Genomic DNA, 5900 nt, shown 5'->3' on the forward strand with positions numbered 1-5900 from the left:
TTAAAATACAAGCATAGAACCAACGCTCATAACTTCAGATATAAAAATGATACATGCATACGAATAGGATGAATATATTCAGTAGATCATAACCTTTGCAAAGATATGTTACATGGCATATCTAGCATAAAACATATTCCAGTTATGTCATATTTACACTCATAAGCATATTTCTATAAAGCCTTATGGGGTGCAACGGCACAGGGGAAAAGGAATAATTCCGCTCCTTGCTGTGCCGTTTCTGTCTCTAGTGACTGGGCATGTAATGTTAGGACTCTTAAGTGCTACTGGCAAAGAGAAACCAAGCTACAGTGAGTTACAGGCCCATTGTTCATTCCACACAACTCACGTGAGCTTGATCATGCCAAGATACAATTCTTTTCAGTCCAGTTTTCCAAGTGACTTTATGACAGCTGGAAACTTATGTTGGAATCCAATCACTTATCAGTATCCTCTGTTGTATCAAGGAAGAGTGATGTCCACAGAATGTCCTGGGAGACAATGCAGGGGCTAACAATGGACTGATGGGAGTCTTAACAAAAAAAAAAAAGGTGATAGTTTTTGATCTACAATGAGCCATGCATCATCTAAAACATACATAAAGGACTGAGCTTGGTCCCATTGGGTCTCAAGGGAGCAAGACTGGAGCCCTGCTTTGTAACAGACCCGAGAGCTGGCTAGATCCTCTACTCTGCTGGTTCAAAGTCAGGGCAGGCTGGCAAAGGCCAAGAGTCATTAAGTGTGGTAGCCCACATGGTGCAAACCGGATGGGCTCAGTTCTTAATGGGCAAGCCCACATCTCACAAATATCAGAGAATTAACTCCCTCTCTCACCCATAAAAAGAGGTTGCTATCGTTTAGGGCTGAAGCACGTGGGTGGGCAAAGCTTGCACTGATCGTGCCTGTGCTGTGTTTTTTTTTAAATGCTAAACAGAGGACGGTCTCCGGCACCATCCTCTCTCCACACCCACTATCAATTCCCCTGCTACACTGTGGGGCTGGAGCAAAGCCCCGGCCAAGGCCCGTTTTGACACCCTGGCTCTGCAGTTACTGCCCCACACTGATTTTTCTGTTAGCCCTAAAAAAAAAAAAGCGTCAATTAAAACAATACTCAGCCATGCTGCATCATTATTTTTTATTGAATCAAACAATTTAAAAACCAGAAAACTCTACAGAAATCTATTCCCCCCTCCCCCCGAAAACAAAACAAAAGCACCCGCCTAATCACATGACACAGTTAAGCTAAGATGCAAAACATATGAACCCTCAAAGACAATAAGCGGATAAGAAGATCTGTTCATCAGCTCTTCCTTCGATGCACAGGATTAAGATGATCTTAAACAACCCTGACTGGCTCGGACTCTTCCTCTGATGCAGAAAAGAGTTTCCTAGTAGCCCAGGGCAATAGAGGATTTCAGATCCTAGTACTGTAGCTGGATAATAAAAAATCCTTTGCCTCACAATTGCTATTTGATTTCAACTGAGACACTGTATCCCTCCTCTCCCCTCCGATTTTACGTGTGTGTGTGTGTGTGTGTGTGTAACAATCCTTTTGAATGCGTGCACGCTTTAGATACCTCCTATTCACGCATAAAATGTGTTCTTTTTAAGTTGCATTGGTCCCAGTGTTTTAAGCATGTAACTAACAAACATTCTCTTTATTCCCCCACACACACACAGACACACACATCTTATTTTAAACATTCAACAACATTGACCAGATGCAGCAATTTTTAGGGGCACAATATTATTGTCTATTGTCTTAAGCAAAAAGCGGATTGGATTCTGTATGAGATGCCATTTAGCTCAAGTTTTTATTTCATGATAGCGTGAAAAAGTCAGACTCTTACCGCCTGGAGGGGAGTGATGAATGCAGCCCATCAAGCTAAGATGCAAACCAGCATGAGTCAGTTTTAGCCTGGATGTTCAAAATTAATAAAATACTTCACATTTTTATGACACTTTCCTAATATCAAGTAAAACCTTTTCAAAGCCTGAAACAGACATCAAATAACAAAGCCTTGCAGCACCTCTGTGAGGTAGGGAAGGATTATCAGTCCCATTTTACAGATAGGGAAACTGAGGCAGAGAGCAGCTAAGTGACTTGCCCAAGGAGTAAGAGCCAGAATGAGAATTTGGGAGTCCCAGGCTCCCACTTCTGGGATCCAACCACCAAGCCATACTTTGCTCTCCAGTTGACTCGCAATGTCACTGATCAGTAAATAAAAGACAAGCCTATCAGAGTTGGCAAACGCCATCACCTAGCTGGTTCGTTAAACATAAATAAATTCACAAACAGACCAACAAAACCTCTCTTACCAGAAACCTGATAACATAAGTCAGACTATGCGAGAGGTAAGACCAGTTAATACGAGTGTAAGACTTACTGAGCAGATCGCTCCCTATGGTTAGGCAGAAAGGAGAGAGAGATAGTACCTCACATTCACCGTCCCAATTCAACTGGTCTTGAAATCCCGCCCATCCGATTAACCCAACTGTCCGATACACACAGAAGGCAACTCTGTAGAAATCCAGTGCATTGTGCTACCCTTGGACAGTCAAGGATTTGTACAAACTTTTCTTTCTGAGTAATTAAAATGGGACTTCCTGGATTTCCTTGGGAAGTGGGGAGCTGTAATTTATGAATTGGGATCAGCGTTTGTTACCTATACAAAGACATATATTTAAAAATGTATAAAAATGCCAAATGTGGCATAGGGTCTTAGAAGTGCTTGGAGCAAGATATACTGGGTTAGGTGTTGGCTGGCATCTGAAACCCATTAATGCCCCACTCAGCAGGTCCTATCCAGAGCCCCCTTGCACATTTGATCCCCGCAGAGTGTGGGAATGGTTTGTATTCATGGGAGCTGTGTGTAGAAGGTGGCTTTCCTGCTCAGGGCTACCACATGTACACACATAGACCACCTCCGAGAGTCTTTGGTCACATCCTTCTCTGGAGGAAGCCAGATCCAGGTGGCCAGCTTACATCCTGCATCCACGGGGCTGTCAGCAGTTTTTGTGGCACTTGCCTTTATGCAGCACCCTGATTGCACGTACTAAATAAAAATTGGTCTGTCAGTGCTAAAAGGCGGAAACGAAACCAGGGAATTTTTGACCTGCTACAGGACAACAAAGCCTCTCTCAGAAAGGTGAGACTCTGCCATCTGCATACATTCCATGTCCCAGTGCCACCCACTGGTTCTCCAAGGAAGGAAAAAGAAGTGAATCTATTTCCAACCTTTACACCACTTAAAGACATGCTGCTGTTGGCGATACACATACAATGGCAGATTGCTCCAGAGGAGGAATAAGATCCAGGCAGGGCTTATCCTGCACAACGCCAGAGAGAGGTGTTCTTCAGCTTGGCTTTTGAAGGTCACTAGCAGCTGCTGAGCATCCACAGTTCCCACGGAAGTTGATGGGAACTGAGGGCACTCGGCACATTGCAGGGCCAGGCCCTAGGCTTTGACAGCGCTAAGCAGGATCAGCATTAGAGCACCAATCCCTGGCCACTGGGAAGTCACCCAAGCAAGCAATCCCGCTTTCTATGAGGATTCAGATTAAGCCTTGAAAGCATTACTTCCGTGGCTTTAACTGCTACCTATAATTGACATAGTCAAGGGTCCATACCAGCCTGTTAGATGAGCGCTGACCCCACTCTACTAACACCCTCTTCCCTCCATCTAAACCCACCAGCAAAATCGCAGCTCATCCCCCATAATTTTCCAGTGATGGAAGCAGAAGAGTAGACAGGGTGCAGGCATGTTGATCACTCACCCTGCTCGGAATAGGGTGAGGCAGCACTGTGGTAATATGCCAGCACTCTGTGTTAACTTGCACTTCCGCTATTGCTACTTCCAGCTGAGCCCTGTCTGTGCTGAATTATGGGCCTGATTTTTCTGGTGTAGGTGAAACCGCAGAGGACAGCAAGCTTTAAAGGACAACAAAAAAAAAAAAAATTGGAGTAAATTCAACCAATACACTAGGTAAAAAACTAGAAAGCAGGGTCCGCAAGTGGCTGTCCCGAGTCCCCAAAACACAGCCTATGTAGGGTGAAGACAACGCATCAACTAGGTTTCTACTGCTAGTGGGCTCCAAACAACTTCTAGCCAGCCACCAAGGAAATTGCAAGCATAAGCCAATACTGCTGGCTTGGGAGCCTTTGTGTTTGATTATGAGGCATTTTAAGCTTTGATACACATTATATTCAAATCCTCAGGCTCCCAGAAAGTCACCAGATTCATGGCCTCAAAAATTCTGGGGAGCCTCCACCACCAGGGAGCCTCGCTGGAATGTCATTGTGACTACTGGGGATAGTTTTTTCTAGCACCGCTAACGCCAAGGAAGTTATGATGACGGCAGCTGCAGAGAGACGGTCGTGCAATACACAGCAATAGTTTCACGCCTCCACTAGTCAGTTAAGGTGCAGAGCCCCTCCCTACTGTAGTGACCAAGACCTGCTGCCACAAGCTCCATCAGAGGAGTTCAGCAGAGCAAGTTTGAGTTCTGCCCCTTAACCTTATTTGACGGTGATCCATATGCATCGTGGAAAGCAGGCTCATGAACATCTGCCCTTCAGACTGTCTAGACCAGCGATCTTCAGCTTGCAGCTCAAAATAGCTGCGTGCATTACTCAGAGACCCACATGCCAGGAGGGAGTCTGGTCTCAGGCAGAGCGAATGAGCGTTGTTCATCTCGTGCACCCTGTACCACCCCGACACACGACTCAGCAGAAAGCAACTCACTGACCAAACTGGCTGGAGAAGCCAGGATCCTTCCAAGCATCCAGGAACACCCTCTTCTCCCTCACGCCCAGCCACCAAGATGGAAGCAGAAAACACCATGTTGAGAAGAACGGCTGGGAGTCACCAGACAATGACAGGAAGGCTTGACATTGAAGGGCTGTGACAAAGACCTCACAACAGATCATTGTGTGATCAGTTCACTCAGCACTGCAATGTCACGAGGAAAATATCACCACAAAGGACCAGGACATTCCCCCAGAATCACTCTGTGGTTCTCTTTGCTACTCCAGTCACCAGCAACCTGGCTCTGCAAGCAGAAATTCACTGGGAGAGATTGAAGCGGGATGCGTCGGCTCCTGCTGTGAGCAAAGTCAATCGGCGTTTTGCTCAGCCCATCTCAGCATCATGCCCAAAGTTACCTTCTAATCTCATTTACAAACCAAGAAACACACTGTAACGTAGCTTCGCTCAGAAGCGGAGCACTACACCACAGCCTGGAACACAGAACAGAGACCAAGTACTCAGGATGCTACGGGGTAAAAGATTTCAAATGCAAAAATATGTTGTAAACAGTACTGTGGATAAAGGGCCACTGTCAGGTGAAACATCATTCTGTACATTCTTTATAAGAATGCCCTTATTATAAACACTTTGGACGGTTAAAAAAGGCGTTTTTGGCATCTTGCTCACTTGTCACCAGTTGTGCTATTCGTTCGCTCCGTTTCTGTATTTCAGCTAGACATCAAGACTTTTGTTTACAGACAGCGGCTGGTCTATCCACCTTTCAGGTTCTCACGTGCTTGCATAGCGCTGCATTACTAAGATCCCAAAACCCAGGGGGAATATTTTCTCAGAACACAGATTCCACCGGCATTTTTTAAAGTTATAGACTCATGGACCCACTTCTGTGGGTCAGGGACTTCGGGGAAAAGTTCATTTTCACAAAACAACTTTAACCCTTTAGATCAGTCTTGGAAAGTATACCTTTACTTCTTCTACTGAATGTCAGCCTGCCGCACCCCACCCCTCTTGCCATTGTTAGATCATTGGTTTATTTTTCCTCTTTGCAGCTTCCTAAAATGACAAACAGGATGTACTGATCAGGGGTTCCCGGAACCGGGACATTCGTTTATTCAACTGAAAGAGACACTGTCT

This window comes from Emys orbicularis, chromosome 1 (genome assembly GCF_028017835.1).
Source record: "Emys orbicularis isolate rEmyOrb1 chromosome 1, rEmyOrb1.hap1, whole genome shotgun sequence".
NCBI classification, from domain to species: domain Eukaryota; kingdom Metazoa; phylum Chordata; order Testudines; family Emydidae; genus Emys; species Emys orbicularis.